The sequence below is a fragment of the Callithrix jacchus genome, chromosome 10 (genome assembly GCF_049354715.1).
Source record: "Callithrix jacchus isolate 240 chromosome 10, calJac240_pri, whole genome shotgun sequence".
Lineage (NCBI taxonomy): Eukaryota > Metazoa > Chordata > Mammalia > Primates > Cebidae > Callithrix > Callithrix jacchus.
In genome coordinates, this window is record NC_133511.1 from 48,366,691 (window position 1) to 48,388,286 (window position 21,596).

Here is a 21,596-nt window from a genome sequence, read left to right on the forward strand (position 1 = left end):
GCTGCCTCATTTTTGGCACTAGATGGTGTGGTAAGCCCATGTTTACTTTAGTTTTAGTAAACAGTCTGGGACAGGGTGTGACACCTGTCTCAAATGGAGGAAGTTCCAAAGGGAATATCCAGGTAGTTTAGCAAGGCTGAGTACAAGTTTATGCCTACTGGACTTGTAGAATGAACTCCCCATAGAATGGTGAAGTTGAGCAGCTACTCTGATTTGCTGTCTCCTTTGGCTGAGTTACAGAGCAGAGTCCAGGGCTGGGATTGAAAGTTCCACCTCTCCACTTTTTCTCTGGCTGTGCCCAGTGGTATTTTTCCTTCAGGGACTTCTTATGTTTCCTATGGGTTGAAGCAGGGACAACCCAGGGTATTTCACTTGAGTTCCCTGCCAGCTAACTCAAGATGGTAGGGAAGGTGGCTTTCCACGTCAGTCCTACTTTTTCCAGTGTAGAAACTGCTTTGAATTTGGGGGAAATTTTCCACATGCTTGGTGCTGGGTAGGCCGTGAAGAGGGATGTTGCTGATATGGAATTCTACTTCTCTTACTGTCTCTTAGGAGTTTTTTCCACTTCTCTGTGGCCCTGATAAGTGTTTCACCTTCTTATCTGAGTTCTGGGATATTGCTGATGATAATCTTCATGCTGCATATTTGCGTTTGGTTTTCTGTGTGTGGGAGTAAATCAAACTTGTTTCTATGCTGCCATTTGGGGACCAGAAGTCCCTACCTTCTACATTTTCTCATAATTCTTCTACACTGAGTTCATCATCACCTCCTTTAGGGGATATCTCTTTCCTTTCACCTCTTGGTAAGATTATATGCCTAATTCTTGAATTTAACATAGTGTTCTATGCTTTTCTGCATCACACAAGCTTACCACAATGGAGAATGAATTTCAAGTACCATTTGTTTCTCACTTTTACTTTTCTGTCACCCAAGATAGTGCCCAGCATGTATTATATGTTTAATAAATATTGGTCAGATTAAGCTAAATAGTTGACTGAGCTCAGATATTGAATGATAACATCAAAGCCTATGCTATATCCCTTCATATGTTTCAGGACTCAACTCTATAAATAAATTTCCCTTATGATGAATTCCAGCTGTATTTTGAAAATTAAGTAGGAAGATTTCAGATCCTGATTTCTCATTTTTTAACTTTCTGATCAAGGTATCAAAGTCTTAAGCAGATATTTAGCCATATTTAAAACTTGACAAGTTCAAGGTTAGAATCCCCAGAATCCATATGTTCATTTAATCAGTATTAATAGGCATGGTCTCTTTATAAAGTATTTTTATTTTTACTTAAAAAAATAGATTGCAATATTCTACTAATTATAACTGTAGTAGAAATCGATATAATATTATCAGAAAGAATGGAAATATACAGAGAAAGAAAACAAAACTCAGACATAATTCTGCCACCAAATATAACAACTGTTAAAATTTGGTGCATGATCTGCCAGAATTGTCCATGGTATTTCTTTACAACAATACTTCAATTTTCTGTTTCAAGGTCTGTTTCAATTTTTTTCTTAGCAATATGAGAACATCATTTTTCTAGGCAATAAAGATTAGCCTCTAATGCTACTTTTAATTTCAGCTTGGGATTTTATCTCATGAATATAACCCTTTATTATTAATCATTCAAGTTTCCAGAAACTATTATGAAATTTTTATGCACATATTCTTGCTATATTATCTGTTTAGATAATTTGTGTAATGGGATATTTATTTACATGTATTAGTGTAGGGTTTAAGCATACAATTTCATTTTAGAATCGTTGTTTATGTGGGTGGATGTCACCCTTGAAACGCTGATAAATAAAGGGCCACAACTGATTCGTGTCTTCCAACTCTGTGGCTAAGATGAAATAGTATTTATTTGTAGATTTCTGGTGGTGATTTTGCAAGTGATTCATTTATGTGGGGTTGGTAAGTCATGTAACTTTATGCTTTTTAATGCTTTGTCAGTAAAATGGAACTTATAATACTTGCCTCCATCCTCCCTGGTGAAGATAGGAGAGTATATCTAAGCACTGAGACAAGTAAAATCACATATAGGTTATTATTTTCTAGTTTTTCTCATGGTTCTCCTTTATTGTGATTTTGTTTCGCATTAGGCCTTCTACTCATTTATCTTATCATAAATGAATAATGACTGTTAGGTACAATGTCCTTTTTGTTTGTGTGTGTTACATGGATTTCTTTTTTTTATAAGGCAATATTTAGTGCTACACAGGAACACATAATAAATATATTTTTAAATTACATTTCAAAGTGAGCTATTGTTTCAAAGCAAACCTTAAAATATTGGAAGCCTCTGAAGTGGAGGAAAAGATGAAACAAATGGATTAAATAAGATGTGGCCACCACAGGGGATATTCTACTTCATAGAAGTCCTAGAAATCTCAATGAAATTACTACATAATTTATGCATGTTCATAAATAATCCATCTCAAACTTTTTCTTTAAGAAGTCAATTTTCAAGTGCATAAACTAAGCAGTCCTGGTGACCCACCTCCAACGTGAGATGGGGAAATATTTTTCAAGCTTAAAAAATGACTTATTGGCTTGTGGTTAATGGAATATTTGCCAGTTTCTTTATTGAGGCCAAAGGGACATTAGAAAATGCACACTCTTTGATAATTTATTAATGCACCATGCTCTGTGACTGTTAAAATAATTTTAGTATTCAGGAATTGACCTAGGAGAGTAGAAGAAGCCTGAGAAGATGGCTGAACTATATTTTGAAAAGTGCTTTTACCATCCTGGCTGAACTGTGCTATATAATTCTCATCCTTAATATAATTAGACACAGGTATCAGTATTACAACACTATTTTTATTAGTGGGAAAAAAGGAGCAGGGGAGATAAAGAGGTGGTGTTTTATTTCTCGAATGACTCAGAGTCTGCACAAAAAGCAAGAGCACTATGTTCTGATCCAGAATTCTCACCACCCTATCATCCTGCATTCCAAGGCTCATAAGTAACTTAAAGTATTAGAGAACATAGATTTCCTTTTGTTGATGGATGAGGGTCTTGCCTTAGCCATGATAGGAGCCTCACATGCACCTAAAAACTGGACATGAACCCTGTGGTGACCAGACATGATCATCCCTATCTTCCTGGAGAGATATTCCATGGGTGAAGAGATCATCTATCATCAGGAAAGACAAAATTCCCTTCAGCCTTCTAATACACAGGATTGGTCTCCCACATGTGCACATCTGGAAATCCTATCTAGATTTGCATAATGGCCAGTGTTTAAGCATAATCTCTATGTAAGTGAATTCAGCTGAGAAGCAAACCCTCAAGCCTTGGCATTACAGAACTCCCTTCTGTTAAGTTTTACTGTCTGCACAAGAAAATTAACAGGAGGTACAGAGGTTCTGAACTGTTAACTTTACAAATAATATGTCCATGCTTCCTGCCACAAAATTGTATTTGCTGTACAGTACCACTGTATAGTTTAGCAGCTCTCAATTCTGTGTGTCAGTTCCTGTGCTCTTTTGGACAAAGCTGTCTTCTGATTTTAGGAATGTGTGTCCACGAGGAAGAGTGGGTATAGAAGAGGGCACTGAATTTGTGTTATTTGTTTATTATTGGCAATAAATGTTCCAGCTCTTTTGTGTAGATTATCTGTACTAATCTCTAAAAGTCTTCAGAGGAGCATTATTATCCAGATGTATAGATGACAAATCTGAGGTACAAAGGGTGACTTGACATGGCTAGAAGTGAAGTAACAGAGATTGAAATCCATCTATGTAACTTTATGAGTTTTCTTATAATTTCTTCCATAAACATTTTCAAGATTCCATCATTGGGCATTTGTTGACTTTTTACTTCTGCTAAATTGCTGGAGAAAGTGATTGGAAAGCCATTTCTGCTGATGGAGAAAATTCGTGTATATGGAAGGACCACATGGAATCCATGGGGATAGCTGCTGGCTTAACTAACATTGATGCTGTTATTGAAAATCCAAAATAAAGAAATCACACATTTTTCTGCCTTCTCTTGGTTTTCAGTGTGCTTCCATATGGATGACTATTGGTGGGCTTATCATTGATGGGGCAATGCAAGCCTTAGTGTAAATCTCTTTCAAACCAAGCTGCTTATAATTTTATCTGTAGTTTTGCAGAGATTCTGGGACTTATTGAAAGCTCAGAGTTCTTCAGTAAAATCAGGTGAAAATAGAAAGAAGTACCATTTCTAAGAGGGAGTTCTGATACCTTTTTTTGTGTTTGTACCTTTTAGAATACTGAGAATATTTTAGTTTTATCAAGATTTTATTCAGTATATTGCATTAGGTAAGAGTTGGTCTCTTCATTTAGACAGATCTAAATTTAAATTGTGGCTCTGCCACTTCTAAGCTTTCTGACCATAACAACAACTTGAACAACTTTACCTGAACTGGTTTTGTTATCTGTCATGATTCTTTTTCCGGTAGGGTTGCTCTGAAGCTTAGATAAAATAATTACGGTAAATCACTTAGTACAGGGGTGGGCAATGTTGATGTTGATTATTATGTTTATTTTTACATACTGATTCAAACAATTCTAGAAAATGTTTATGACAATATTAAGCAGAAGTAGTAGAAGGTGATGTCCACAATTGTTGCAACTATATAAAAACACAAATGGTTACAAACGGAGGCAGAAGAGCTAAGCTTTACACCTTGGCCTTTGGAGTCTAATAGGCCTGAGTTCAAATTTTGGTCCAAAAATATCTCTCTGTGGTTCTGGATTTTTTTTTATTAACCATCCTAAGGCTCAGTTTTCCCATATGTGAAATAAAGTTAATTATAGTTCATATGTCATCAGGGTGCTCTAAGGATTAAATATGATTGGTCCTATAAAGTTCTTAGAACAGTGCCTGACAGGCAGCAAGAGATAGTAAATGTTAAATATTGCAAGGCAGTAATACATGTATTTATTTCAGTCTGATGATATTGTCTGCATTTTAACTTAAATAAAATTTATCTAAGACTATTTTTACATTGTTATCTTAGTATTAAAGTTCGAACCCTTCCACAGAATCAGTGTAATCCAAGTCTTCCTTTAGCATTAGAATTCAAAATGGTATTTGTCATTTCAGTATTTGTGTCCCCTGACTCTTGTGATCATTTTTAGTAGAAATTCCCTGTAAATATCCAAGGAAGCCCAGCTTGTGACAACCCAGACTAAAGATGACAAATCAAAGGAAGCAAACATAGGACATGAATAGTTCTTTGCTACATATGAAAACAGCATTGTTGTTTGGGAATATACTTTCCAGATGAGGAAGTTGAAATATAATGAGAACCTCATTTTTAGTTCCCTATGGGAACAAGGATGACAGGGCCATCTTTGTGAGTGGAAAAGCAAAGGAAGCAGGGCGATGATCCCAGTAATGTCATCACTATCAGCTGGGCCCACCGAGATCCCCTGAGATGCATGCCCTTCTTCTATTTTCCAAGTCTGTCACATGGAACCCGTGTGTCAGAGCCAGGAGTGACGCTAGCAAACACCTTGTCAAACCTTCTCATTTGTAGAATGGTGAAGTGAATTGGTACTTATGCAGCTGGTAAGTGGAGTAACCACTGCTTAAACGTTCTCTTACAGATCCTAGTCCAGTGCTTTTTCCACTCTGGAGAGACCTCTCTGCTGTAGCCAAATTTGAAGAAATTACCTTACAGATAAAGGCACATTCAATAAAGAAATTAAACCATTTGGGGACCAAGACATTTCCCTAACTTTTCTGAATTTCAATGGCCTTAACTGCGCTGAATTGGAATAACTAAGTTAGATAATTTCTTCATAACATCAGCTAAACAACAATCAAAATTAACAAATATTGAGCACTGATCATAAACCAAATGTTATTCTAACTGTTGTCTTATATAAATATCTAAATCTTCAGAATAATTCACATTGTGGAGTAGTTGCTGTCATTATCTCCCTGTGATAATGGGGACAAAATGAATTGCCCACAGTCAGATAGTAGGTGATGGAGTGAGATTTTACTAATTGTCCGACTTCAAAACCAGCATTCCCCATTATCATGAAATTCTGCCTCCTTAAGTGAGTGTTCCATACATAGGAGCTGCTACTATTATGACCAACCTCACTGAAAGGTACACTGACAACCTGAGTGATAATGGCATTTGCTTTCTGGTAGGGGTTTTGTAGTATCTGTGGTACAGTAAAGGCAAAATAGGTGATGTTGCTAATAGCTAATCAGAAAAGTTTCCCTTATTGTTTGGATTGCTATCTTAGTTCTTAATGACCAGGTAATTGCAAAAATGGCTCTAAGTGTGAATAGAAGATAGGAAGGCCCCCAAATTAAGGAGTGTGCCATCAAGTTTTGCTTCCCTCCTTTCAAATGGAGAAAAAAAGGAAGACACTAATATTTGTGAAGCCCTGCTATAGACTAAGAACTTTGCCATTTGATTTGCATAGTTCTCTCTCTCTCTCCATCTTTTTTTTTTTTTTTGACATAGATTCTTGTTGTTTCACCCAGGCAGGAGTGCAGTGGAATGATCTCAAATCTCGGCTCACTGCAACCTCTGCCTCCTGGATTCAATCAATTCTCCTATCCCAGCCTCTGGTAGCTGGGATTATAGGCACCCACCACCATGCCCAAGTAGTTTTTTTGTATTTTTAGTAGAGATGGGTTTTACCATGTCAGCCAGGCTCCTCTCCAACTCCTGATCTCAAATGATCTGCCTGCCTCAGCCTCCAAAAGTGCTGGGATTACAAGCATGAGCCAATGTGCCCAGCTGCGTAGTTCTCTCAATTAAATTTTGTTATAACCCACAAATGTCCTCTCAATTGTTTTGGTTCTTTCACTTAAATTCAGAGAAAGAAAGTAACTTTTTCATAGCCTATGACAAATCAAGTGTCAGAGATAAAATTTGAACCTAAAGCTGTGGGTCATCAAAGTGCATGAACTTTCTTTATCACACTACCTTCTGGACATGTTTATTTTATCTTACTTTGACTTCCCTTGACCACAGTGAGATTAACACGCACTACCCAATGCATACAGGCAACCTTCCCCACACATACAAACCCTGTCTATGACAGCCCTCTTCCTTCCCTCCCTGTTCTCCTTCATGTGAGGTGGATCCTTTGAGGAATCCTCCTCTTGTTCACTGTGATAATTAGATTGATTCCTAGGAATTGATGAAAATGGACAAACGTGCTAATGGAGGTTCTGAATCACTGCACTAATGCATTACATCATTTATTCATCTATGCAGACCTATATGAATAGAAAGAAAACTATGCCTTCTTGTAATGAATCCCAGATGAGGTTGCAAAGCGTATTTGAGTCCACTGGGCATTTAAATTCTGAGGCATGCATCAAGGCTGCTCTTTGAACAGGTGCTAGAGCTGAGCCATGGGAAAATTACATGAAATACTGAATTCACCCAGAAGACAGCGAACGTCCCAGCGCAGGTAAACAGAAATTTCTGCATCAGAATCGAGGGCTTACTCCTGGGCCCACCTTCTGGCTTCAGATCATGTGAGTAAGAAAGACCTGACTTGTAATTTGCATGGAGGCAGATAGCTTTTTTGTGTGTGCATTTCTGTCTTTCACTTATTCATGTAGTCACTTACTCATCCTTTCAACAAGTGTTGAGACTGTATTGGGTGGAGACACTGCTAGGTGCTGAGCTCACAGTGACACCAGACCTGACACCAGTGATGTATACAGACCTAAGAACTGAGATGCAATGTTTTGCCACCGTATTATCTGTTGCGATTCATGTAATGAACAATATAATGTGTAACTGTAATTGCCACTGATCCTCTCTTGTATGTAATCAGTTACTCTAGTGTGTTACAGCACTCTGGGCAAGGAGAGATAACAAATTAGCAAACATGGTCCTTCTGCCATCAGCTACCCTCTGACATATACCTAGCAGTACCAGGGTCCCATATTTTTTTGGGCCACTTGAGCCGCTTTGCTGTCTTTTCTCTCTAGCCAATCTGGTCAACTTATGATGTCTTTCTTGTCTCTGAAGCAGGAGTCAGAGCTTCTCTTTTTGGAAGCCCAAGCACTGTGAAGGTATGACTTGAAGCTGTGTAGTGCAATGGGAGGAACTATGTTCTGAAATCAGATACATGTGAGGTATATCCTGGGCCTGCCATAGTCTAGCAGGTAATGAGGAACAACTCCTAGGCACAGTGTGTCCATTACTCCTCTATGGTAGGAGGACAACAATGTCTTGCTGGATTAAATAAGATAAAGCATACAGAACTCTTGGAATTTAACAAATGTGAGTTCTCCATACCTCAAGCATTTGCTCAGTTTCACGTCAGTTACCTAGGAAAGCATGTTTGGAAATATGTGAATCATAGAATAAAATCCTCCTAAACTGGGTCCAGTTTATTTTCCAGCCTCATTCATAGAGTGTGAGTGGTTGAGGTTATCCCTATCCCAATGTATCGTAAGGGGCTTTGTCCACCAGACTAGGAATTCTTGAGTGCTGGGGTCACGGCCAATGTGTTCTTTTATCTTTCAAGTTTGAATTCTGGACTGCCATGTTGTGGGCACTTAATAAAATGCTTGTTAAATTAGAGGATATCTCAATAGCAGATTACTACTGCTCTGTGTCAAACACCTCAATGACTTTATAATGACATTTGAATCTCTTTACCAGCAGATTAGATCTTAACTCCTAAGTCTCTTTTATTTCCAGAGCTGTTAGCTGAAAAAAATAATAATTTAAAAAGACTTTGTATTAAGAATGCCATTTAAAACTGCTTGGCTGTCTTGGGTTATAGCCATTTGATTATGAGGCTAAAAGTGATACTATGACATCTTGCAGCTTGCTGGGAAGACCCATAAGGTTAATACTTGATTATAAAATCAGGTTTGCCACAATTGCAATGGAGCCTGTGTCAGCAGAGTTTCTTTAATGAGAAGGTAATTTTAACTGGAATGTCTGCATTATTTTGTTTACTCATGGTCTAAGTGTGTGTATATTTTCATGCTTCATTCAGTCACATTAAACACTAACTGTAAGGCATCTTATTTGAACATAGCATTTTTACTTTTGTAAATTCCAAGTACCAGCAAATAATCATATTTTATTATTTGTATTTTAGGGGTTGAAAACTGAGTCTGAGATTAAAATGAATACCGATCAAAGAAAAGTCCATGAGCTTAAACAACATTATTTGGGATTAACTAGAGGAAGAAACTCAATGTAAATTAGTAAACAGTTTAAACATGTTTTATAAAATATGACATTATTTTCAATGATATAATATCACTCGTTCAAAAGTAGTTTTGTGATATGGTCTAGATTAGAAACTATTTTATCCTCAATTATTTGATTGAAAGAGAGATGTAAAATTAATTTGTTTTTATGCAACATGTATCCTATAAGTAGAACAGTCACAAAAGTACCAAACAATGTAAATATGCTAAATTTCTGAGGTGTTTTCATATATTCCAGAGATTAGAAATGAGGGAAAATAATTGATTAATAATGATAACAGATATTGAAATGACAATGACAGGGTATTGTGGTCTTCTTAGGCCAGGCACAGTGTTCAGCCTTGGTCCAGCCTTGCTGCTTTCATGTGAAGTCCCTGGGGGTAGTCCATGCATTAAACAGTCACAGCAGCTCATGGTAACTCTTCATTACCTGGAACTTTGGTCCAATAATTTGAGCTGGACCACAGACAGGGATGATTTTTTTTTTTCCTGGGCTACTTAGGATTAAATAGCCCAGAAATAAAATAATTCAAAACCATTTTTTCCTTCTTTCCCCAAGCCCAAACCAGAGCTTATTATCTTTCTTGTTAGTTGGAGGAAAGGGCATCCCAAATTAGCCGGATACAGGAAATGGTGCTAAAGAGATTAAGAGAGAAGGCTTCACCAATGCCTAGAGCTGACTGGCCTAGCCTTTCCCCTCCCCTCACCATGGCATAGGGGAATGCAGAGGTGGTGGTAGGTGAGGGGAGACACACACACACACACACACACACACACACAGAAGAAATAAGAGTAAGAGCAAACAAATGTTGGGTATCCTTCCTACACAAATACAATGAATATAATAGAGAAAGAGGTCAAACTAAATACAATGATTCTTAAATTTTAAGTGACTCCACTCAATGGTTTATTGCCAAAAAGGTGTTGAACCTGGTCTAACCTCAGTGGGTCTTGTTCCTCTTGAGATGCAGTAGAGGGAAGGGCACAAAGAATTCTGCCTGAAGGTCAACATCAGAACCCTTTAGATGCATTATCTTACCAGGTAAGATAATGGGCACTATTGGTGGGCACTATTATTGGCCCCATTTTATCAATTAGTAAACTGAGTTTCAAAGAGTTCAGGAAATTTGCCCAATTCATAGAGGTATTAAACTGTGGTCATTCTAATACATGTCTGTCTTATTCAAACTTTCAAAATCAGACCTTGCAACAGTTCCGTTGCCGCCAATTATTCATCATGTTTCCTCCAGTAAACCAAACACTGAACAAAAACGTGTTGAATGAATACGTTCTAAGAAGAAACTATCTGGTTTCTCAGATTGAGGCTAATTCATCCTACTTTTTAGGGTTGCTATAAAAATTGAATGAAAAAGCCAAATGATGAGCTATAGAAGAAAATATAAAAAGACTCTTAAAGGGCCGAAGTCAATTCTTAGTGAATTATAAGGAGGATCTAGAACTTTGTTTTTAAATCTGTAAGCTTTGAGGAGTATGTCAGAAGGAGCAAGTATTCTTTTACAGTGTGTTATTCGTGACCACCGTTAGGAGTGAAACGGGTCATTTCTCTTTGAGTTGACTGTGACCCTCTGGCATTTTTAAAACATGTGCTTTTAAAGTTGCTTGCAAGCATTTATTTTCCTAAAGAAGTATAAGAATTCTTCCTTGTTGTCTTGTGAGCCTAAGTATCTCCCCTGAAAGATTCAAACATACCAGTTTAAAGATGAATAATTACACTATCAAAATAAGTAAAGAATCAGTTAATTTTTCCTTTTTCTGTAACTACAAACTGCCAGTTACCTGCAAACAAAATATATGATTCCCAGTTGAAGTGCCCCATTGTACCCTATGACTTATTCAGGAGACCAGGTCGATTTAAAGCAAATCCTCAGAATGAAGCCTCAGTGCAATATTTAGGCAAGTGGTCAGGGAGTGTCTACTCACTTTGAACCCTTTCAGAAAGAGCGGGTTCATTTTTGAAATTACTGGCTTCTTTGTAGTGTTTAAATTATGACTGATTTGTAGAGATTCAATTGGACCAGTCAAAAACATTTATGGCTTCATCGAGGTTTACCTAGGTAATTCAACCCAGGAGTCTAAATATATATTCTGTGTGCTGAACACTGCACCACCCTCTCCCATCCTCCTTGTATAGGGCAATACTCTATTTTTCCTCCACCTACCACATAAACCCAACAAATTATCTCATATTTTCTGCACCTCATTCTCTTTGAGCAAATTAACAAGATATCTTGGTCCTAAGAAAAACTGATTTTAACTGAAGTATTCTCTCTTCATTTACCATACTTATTTTGTTGAAAATACCTATTTTATCTTCACTTTTTTTTTGTCTTCTGCTCCACAAGACACTTTCATTTTCACAGCTAAACTCTGAAGAAACAGAAAAATTAACACATTTTATTTGGATGCAACTGGTAACAACACCAACAGAATTTGGCCCAAGGTGCTAATCTGCGCTTTGCTTCTTTTTATAATCAGCATCATCATTTATCTGTGTCACCCAAGGTGGGAGCACCACCTTTGAGAACACATTTAGTCTGTAGGCTTGATAAGAGAACTTTATAACTTGTAATCCTGATTCCCATATTTTATTCATGATTTTTGATATTCCTAGTCATTATTTCAGCAACCTTCCATTCAAGGCAGTGCGTAAATGTATATGATAAATTTGTCTGCTAATGGCTCCAACAATTGACTGTCATGGCTGGAGGCAGTCTCTGGCAGACAGTATTAGGCTATTCTTGGTTGGTGATGCAACTGTATGAATTCTATGTATGTACCAACTAATTCAAAGGGACTTAAGCTATTTGGGAGAAGGTGCTCAGCCAAATTACATTTCTAAAATGTGAATTGTAAGGATTGGAATTAAGCTCACATTAAACATTGTAGTTCATAACCTTTTACTTTTGTAGCATTTTAGATGAATGGATAGGAATTCATTTTATTGAGATAACTGGAGCATTCTTACATATAAAATATTGAACTGTAATCACTGGACTGGAAGGCCTACATTACATTCAGATATGCCAGCAATTATCTGTGTGACCTTAATTAATTTAATTAACTTCTTTGGGTCTTAGTTTCCAGATGATGGTTTGCATATTTTGATAATAGATGCTCAAGAAGTACTGTTGAGTGAATGTGTTGCTAGAATTTAAAATCTCTCTTGCTGCCAAAATTCTATTTGGCAATGATCCAGACTTACAGAATCTTTCTTATCTGTTTTCTTTCTTCCTAGTCTCATTCTCTTAGTTCAGACCATCATTTCTCTCCAAGATTATGTCAACTGTCGTCTGTTCTCCTGCTTCTGCTCTTCACCCTTTGTTAGTGTCTTCACAATGCAATGAAAGTGATCTTTCTGAAACACACATTTGATTGTTCACTTTCATGCCTAGGGTTTCTCTGTTACCTTTACTATAAAGCACAGATTCTTTGCCATGGCTTAGACCTGGCTGTAGTTTACTTCTTCACCTCCATTTTCTCAACCCTCCTTTCCTTTTTGAACACTTTGACTTCTGGTGTTTCTGTAAGAACATGTTTTTTACCTTGAAGTCCTTGTACCAGATATTCTTTCTGCTCAAAACACTGGTCTCCCCTCTCTGACAAGCTGGTTCTTCCTAGTCATCCTTTAGATTGTAACTTGCAAATTACTTTCTCTAAGGGGCCTTTGCTGACATCCTGAATTTGGTGCCAGGTTCCCTCCTTGATGTTCTTATCTTGTGGGTGTTTCTCACCCATTTCAGCAGGCTTTACATGTAGTGTAGTGACTGTGTCTTTGTCTGTAACTGTCTCTAGACAGTGAGTTGTACTGAAGGATGAAAAGCTTATTTACCCTTGACACCTGCTAAGTTACTAGTCTCTAGCAAAATGCCTGGCACATTATAGATGTTCAATAAGTGTTTGTTAAATGGACTAATAAGTGCAATAAACAACAGAATATTCTTTATGTTGTTTCACTTTTTTAATAGAACATGGAGTTGAGATTATTACTATGTATTGTTTTCAATTTTGCACCTCTATCTGATATAAAATATGTTTTATATGTACAGAAAAAAACAGGGATATGTATTTATTTTTGAATATAAATATGCATTTTGTTAAGAGAAAGAAAGAGAGAAAAGGGTAATGTGTAAGTATCACAGTATGGAAACAAATGATTGATTTCTTTATTACTAATTTCCATGCAGGCATACTAGGCTAAAAATGGTACGACCTTGGTTATCCTCGCATACTTAAAATAGTATTAATAGGTTCTCTGCATTGCCAAATGAATAGTATTATGCTCTTCTGAGGGAAAATCACTTTCTAATAATGAACTAACAATGAAACATGAGCATCTGTGGAGAAAGATATTTGAAAATAATAATAGAGGCATTAACTCAAAACTTAATTTTCCTTGTTTAGTGTGTTCAGAGAAGAAACTTAGAGAAAATCATTTCAGATGGCAAATGTGAATTACATAATGGATTCACCCCATGGTATGGAAATCTATGTGAGGCATGACATGAGGTGATGCTTAAATTATATTTCAGTAAACTGTGTTTTCTTCCACATATATTTCTGGAATGCTTGGCTCTCTGGATTAATGTTTTTAACCTAGAGCCAAAAGGATTGGCTGAATAATTGAATGTGGTGGTCAGAGAAAGAAATCAGTTTAGGATGCCTGTATGTTCTGGCCTGAAAAACTGGACAGATGGTATTGCTATCAACAGGGAGAAAGAAGATTGAAGATAAAACATGTTTTGGGGAGATCAGAATTCAGCTGCAGACATGTTAAGTTGTTTGACATTTTTATTAGGTATATGTCAAAGTAGATGTTGAGTGGGTAGGAGGTAGGTAAGTCTATACTTTGGGGAGAGAAGACAATGCTGGATGTATGGTTGTGAAGCTTATTGGCACACAAATGGTACTTAAAGCTCTGGGACTGGGTAAGATCACCAGATAAGTGAATGTGAATGCAGAAGGAAAGAAGAGCAAGGACTGAGAACTGGAGCACTCTAATTTTAAAGGCTGGAGAAGCATCAAATAGATGCAATAAAAAACAATAAAGGGGATATCGCCACTGATTCCACAGAAATACAAACTACTACCAGAGATTACTACAAATAACACTATGCACATAAACAGTAAACCTGGAAGAAATGGATAAATTCCTGGACACTTGCACCCTCCCATGCCTAAACCAGGAAGGAGTCAAAACCCTGAATAGACAAATAACAAGGGCTCAAGTTGAGGCAGCAATTAATAGCCTACCACCCCAAAAAAGCCCAGGTCCAGACGGGTTCACAGCTGAATTCTACCAGATGTACAAAGAGGAGCCTGTACCATTCCTTCTGAAACAATTTCAAACAATCCAAAAAAAGGGAATCTTTCCCAAATCATTTTATGAGACCAACATCATCCTGATACCAAAACCTAGCAGAGACTAACAAGAAAAGAAAACTTCAGGCCAATATACATGATGAACATAGGTGCAAAAATCTTCAATAAAATACTGGCAAACCAACTGAAACAGCACATCAAAAAGCTTATCCATCATGATCAAGCAGGCTTCATCCTGGGGATGCAAGGTTGGTTCAACATATTCAAGTCTATAAATGTAATTCACCACATAAACAGAACAAAAGACAAAAACCACATGATTATCTCAATAGATGCAGAGAAGTCCTTCCACAAAATTCAACAGCCCTTTATGGTGAAAACCCTGAATAAACTAGGTGCCAACGGAACATATCTCAAACTAATGAAAGCTATTTATGACAAACACACAGCCAATATCATACTGAATGAGCAGAAACTGGAAGCATTCCCTTTTAAATGTGGCACTGAAAAAGGATGCCCTCTCTCACTACTCCTATTCAATATAGTATTGGAAGTTCTAGCCAGAGCAGTCAGGCAAGAAAAAGAAATAAAGGAAAGGAGGAAGTCAAATTGTGTATATTTGCAGATGACATGATTGTATATTTAGAAGACCCCATTGTCTCAGCCCAAAATCTCCTGAAACTGATAAGCAACTTCAGCAAAGTCTCAGGATACAAAATCAATGCGCAAAAATCACAAGCATTCCTATACACCAATAACAGACTTAAAGAGAGCCAAATCAAGAACAAACTGCCATTCACAATTGCTACAAAGAGAATAACATACCTAGGACTACAACTAACAAAGGATGTAAAGGACCTCTTCATGGAGAACTACAAACCACTGCTCAAGGAAATAAGAGGAGCCACAAACAGATGGAAAAACATTTCATGCTCATGATTAGGAAGACTCAATATTGTGAAAATGTACATAATGCCCAAAGTAATTTATAGATTCAATTCTATACCCATCAAGCTACCTATGACCCTCTTCACAGAACTGGAACAAACCACCTTAAACTTCATATGGAGCCAAAAGAGAGCCCTTATAGGCAAGTTAATTCTAAGCAAAAAGAACAAAGCTGGAGACATCACACTACCTGATTTCAAACTACTACAAGGCTACAGTAACCAAAACAGCATGGTACTGGTACCAAAACAGAGATATAGACCAATGGAACAGAATAAAGGCCTCAGAGGCAATGCCACATGTCTACAACCATCTGATCTTTGACAAACCTGAGGAAAACAAGCAATGGGGAAAGGATTTCCTGTTTGATAAATGGTGTTGGGAAAACTGGCTAGCAGTGTGCAGAAAGCAGAAAGTGGACCCCTTCCTGACACCTTACACTAAAATTAACTCCAGATGGATTAAGAACTTAAACATAAGACCTAACACCTTAAAACCCCTAGAAGAAAACCTAGGCAAAACCATTCAGGACGTAGGCATAGGCAAGGACTTCATGACTAAAACACCAAAAGCATTGGCAACAAAAGCCAAAGTAGACAAATGGGATCTAATTAAACTCCAGAGCTTCTGCACAGCAAAAGAAACAATCATTGGAGTGAACCAGAAAGCAGCAGAATAGGAAAAAAATTGCAATCTATCCATCTGACAAAGGGCTAATATCCAGAATCTACAAAGAACTAAAACAGATTTACAATAAACAAATAACAAATAAACCCATTCAAAAGTGAATGAATGATATGAACAGACACTTTTCAAAAGAAGACATTTATGACGCCAACAAATGTATTAAAAAAAAGGCTCACCATCACTGTTCATTAGAGAAATGCAAATCAAAACCACATTGAGATACCATCTCATGCCGGTAAGACTGGCGATCATTAAAAAATCTGGAGACAGCCTTTCGGCTGGAACCGCCATTTTCCAGTAATTCACCAAAATGATGAACACAAAGGGAAAGAGGAGAGACAGTCAATACATGTTCTCTAGGCCTTTTAGAAAACATGGAGTTGTTCCTTTGGCCATGTATATGCAAATCTATAAGAAAGGTGATATTGTAGACATCAAGGGAATGGGTACTGTTCAAAAAGGAATGCCCCACAAATGTTATCATGGCAAAACTGGAAGAGTCTACAGTGTTACCCAGCATGCTGTTGGCATTGTTGTAAACAAACAAGTTAAGGGCAAGATTCTTGCCAAGAGAATTAATGTGCGTATTGAGCACATCAAGCACTCTACAAGCAGAGATAGCTTCCTAAAATGTGTGAAGGAAAAAGCCAAAGAGAAAGGTACCTGGTCCAACTGAAGCAACAGCCTGCTCCACTCAGAGAAGCACACTTTGTGAGAACCAATGGGAAAGAGCCTGAACTGCCTGAACCTATTCCCTATGAATTCATGGCATAATAGGTGTTAAAAAAAAAAAAAAGGACCTCTGGACTTAAAAAAAAAAAAAAAAGAAGAATCAATATCGTGAAATTGGCCATACAGCCCAAAGTAATTTACAGACTCAATGTTATCCCCATCAAGCTACCATTGACTTTCTTCACAGAACTGGAAAAAACACATTGAACTTCATATGGAACCAAGAGAGAACTCGCATAGGCAAGTCAATTCTAAGCAAAAAGAACACAGCAGGAGGCATCACACACTACTGGACTTCAAACTATACTACAAGGCTACAGTAACCAAAACAGCATGGTACTGGTACCAAAACAGAGATATAGACCAATGGAACAGAACAGAGGCCTTGGAGGCAATGCCACACATCTACAACCATCTGATCTTTGACAAACCTCACAAAAGCAATGGGGAATGGATTCCCTGTTTCATAAATGGTGTTGGGAAAACTGGCTAGCCATGTGCAGAAAGCAGAAACTTGACCCCTTCCTGACACCTTACACTAAAATTAACTCCAGATGGATTAAGAACTTAAACATAAGACCTAACACCTTAAAACCCCTAGAAGAAAACCTAGGCAAAACCATTCAGGACATAGGCATAGGCAAGGACTTCATGACTAAAACACCAAAAGCATTGGCAACAAAAGCCAAAATAGACAAATGGGACCTAATCAAACTCCACAGCTTTCTGCTGGCAAAAGAAATAGTCACTAGAGTGAATCAGCAACCAACAGAATGGGAAAAAATTTTTGCAGTTTACCCATCTGACAAAGGGCTGATATCCAGAATTTACAAAGAACTCAAACAGATTTACAAGAAAAAAACAAACAAGCCCATTCAAAAATGGGCAAAGGATATGAACAGACACTTTACAAAAGAAGACATACATGAGGCCAACAAATGTATCAAAAAATGCTCATCATCACTGGTCATCAGAGAGATGCAAATCAAAACTACATTGAGATACCATCTCACACCAGTTAGAATGGTGATCATTAAAAAATCTGGAGACAACAGATGCTGGAGAGGATGTGGAGAAATAGGAACACTTTTACACTGCTGGTGGGAGTGTAAATTAGTTCAACCATTGTGGAAGACAGTGTGGCGATTCCTTAAAGATCTAGAAATAGAAATTCCATTTGACCCAGCAATCCCATTACTGGGTATATATCCAAAGGACTATAAATCGTTCTACTATAAGGACACATGCACATGAATGTTCATTGCAGCACTGTTTACAATAGCAAAGACCTGGAACCAACCCAAATACCCATCGATGATAGACTGGACTGGGAAAATGTGGCACATATACACCGTGAAATATTATGCAGCAATCAAAAAAGATGAGTTTGTGTCCTTTGTAGGGACATGGATGAATCTGGAGACCATCATTCTCAGCAAACTGACACAAGAACCGAAAATGAAATAACGCATATGCTCACTCATAGGTGGGTGATGAACAATGAGAACACATGGACACAGGGAGGGGAGCACTACACACTGGGGTCTATTGGGGTGAATAGGGGAGGGACAGCGGGGGGGAGTGAAGCTGGGGAGGGATAGCATGGGGAGAAATGCCAGATGTGGGTGAAGGGGAGGAAGACAGCAAATCACACTGCCACCTGTGTACCTATGCAACTATCTTGCATGTTCTGCACATGTACCCCAAAACCTAAAATGCAATAAAAAAAATCTGGAGACAGATGCTGGAGAGGATGTGGAGAAATACGAACACTTTTACAGTATTGGTGGGAGTGTAAATTAGTTCAACTACTATGGCGATTCCTTAAGGACCTAGAAATAGAAATTTCATTTGACCTAGAAATCCTATTACTGGGTGTATATCCAAAGGATTATAAATAGTTCTATTATAAAGACACATGCACACGTATATTCATTGTGGCACTGTTTACAATAGCAAAGACCTGGAACCAACCCAAATGCCCATTGACGATAGAATGGACAAGGAAAATGTGGCACATATACACCATGGACTACTATGCAGCCATAAAAAACGATGAGTTTGTGTCCTTTGTAGCAACATGGATGAACCTGGAAAGCATCATTCTCAGCAAACTGACACAAGAACAGGAAATCAAACACCACATGTTCTCACTCATAGGCTGGTGTTGAACAATGAGAACACATGGACACAGGGAAGGGAGCATCACACACTGGGGTCTCTTGAGGGGGACTAGGGGAGGGACAGTGGGGGGTAGGGAGTTGGGGAGGGATAACATGAGGAGAAATGCCAGATATAGGTGACAGGGGGATGGAGGCAACAAATCACATTGCCATGTATGTACCTATACAACAACCCTGCGTTTTCTGCACGTGAACCTCAGAAACTAAAGTGCAATAAAATATATTTTAAAAATAAAAAAATAAAGGCTGGAGAACAGGAGGAGCTAGCAAAGATAAATAAGACTGGCGAGGGAGAAGACACACAAGGAAAAGTTGGAATCCAGAAAGTGAAGTGAAGAAAGGGGATCAGCTGTGATAAATACTGTTGATAGAACCATAAGATAGGATCAAAATTGGCCCTGAGCTTTAGCAATGTGGTGGTTGTTGGTGCCTTAGAGAAGAATGGGAGAGGAGGGAGCAAGATCCTGAGTGGAGTGGGTTTAAGAGAGACTAGGCGGAAAATAATTCTAGACTGTGAGCATAGACAATTTTCTATAATCCATATTTCACATCTTTTTGGGAACTTTTGACCCAGTTCTGAATGATCCTTTCTGGGTTTTCACATATTACAAATTCCTTGGAGGCAGAGTCACTTTCCTTCAATTATAAAAAGTTCTGGTAACCAAAAACAATGTAGATGAGCAGCAGTGGGAAACCATATGGACTATATGGATTGCTAAGAGCACTGCAACCCACCCACCTACAAGCTTGCTGGTTACAGGGATTTTATTTTAGACGGGATTCTCCATGGGCATATCCGCAGGAAAAAAAATACCAAGTGTCCTCATGAAGATTATAGACCTCTCACTTTCCCTAGTCTATTTCCATCTAAATATAGGAACTATCTTCTTTATTCTGTGTCAGTTTGCTTCCTTTTAATGCTTTATACGATAAAGTAAAGGGTTCTCTTTGTTTATTTGGCCTAGAGAAGACAATATAAAATGTTACAGAATGAAAACAATGCTATGAGTTTTCATTAGCTGTTGTAGCAGTTCTGAAATATGGACATATTTTTGCTAGCAAATCTTGTGTGCATATGAAGTTGAATGATTCTCTCTGACCCAGAATTGGGACTTTGTTCTTAAGATACTGTCAAAGGTACCAGTCCCTACCTATTTAAGTTCTAATTAGCTGTCCAGATTGAATGGTCTGAAATTAGTCTGCAATCCTCACTTCCACTGCTCAGGGTCGCTGGAAGTAAACCAGACCTGTGAATGCCCCTAAGAGTGTTATTGTGGTCTGTCCACCATGTGTGTCCAGACTGTTTAATGGCCTTTCCTGTTACTCACTCCCATTCCATGCTAGAATGGGAGCTTGGTTTACTTATTCTCAAGAAGAGCATTTCTGCCAAGTAATAGAAATATTAAGTCCTGTTCTTTCCCCCGGCCACTTGTAATCTAATTAAAGGCAAGACAAGTTAAAGATACCTCTATTAAAGACCTTATAATAGGAATTGATTTATCTTTTTATCAAGGTCTCTTTTGTCATGGAATTCATAATAGAAAGAGCACATGGATACATACATAAGTCAGAATAGTCTGCTAAGGGCTATGATAGAGTTTGTATGTGAAAATACTATGGGACAATAGAGGAGTTACTCATCTGCTTTTAGACATCTGAACTAGATCTTAAAGCAAGTCTAGGAGTTTTCCAGGTGGACAAGAGGCACAGAAACACACCGGGCAATAGGACCAGCAGCCAGCATGAATACATTCTTGGAGGTGAAAATGAGTGCATGTGATTGAGCAATGTAAAATATCCAGTGTGTCTGGACTGCTGGGGTGTAGGATGAATGTGCGCAGCAGTGAGACTTACAGTCTTAATTGTTAGATTAATATAGCAAGACTCATCTGATTGGGACTTGATTGTTACACCATAAATTTTTGTCTTTTTTCCTCAATTAACTATTAGTCATTTGCTTAGTAAAAGAGGACTTTTTGGGTGTCATTCAGTAAAGGAGATAGAATTCATAAGCACTATGGGTCAGCAAGAGGAGAGTACGCCATGCCTGAGACTTGAAAGGTGAGACCCTACTTGGCATATTCCATAAGGGTGGCATAGCCTTGGCCACAGTGGCAGCTGGCATCTGTTGCTCTATTTTTCTATGAAGCTTCCACCTCTCGATATTGCTCCATGCCTCTGTAAGCACTATTACATTTATACTGCAAATAGGAAGAGTGCTGTAAGCACGACTACATTTATACTTCAAATAGACCTTCTTAGCTTGATTCCAATGGGAAACACTCCAGAGAGCAGAAACAGTGGTGTGTCTCTGAGCTACCATGCCTTCCCACAGATCGTCTAGCTTTAGCTCTTTCAGGGAAGGTTTCCTCATGGCAGAACTGAATGTTTTTCTGACCTGTCTGTGTCTCTCACACTCACATAGAATATCTTCTCTCTTCTCCTTTGTAGTCAGAGAGCAGGTGGGAATGTAGTTCCAAGGCTGTGGAACTTTTTATT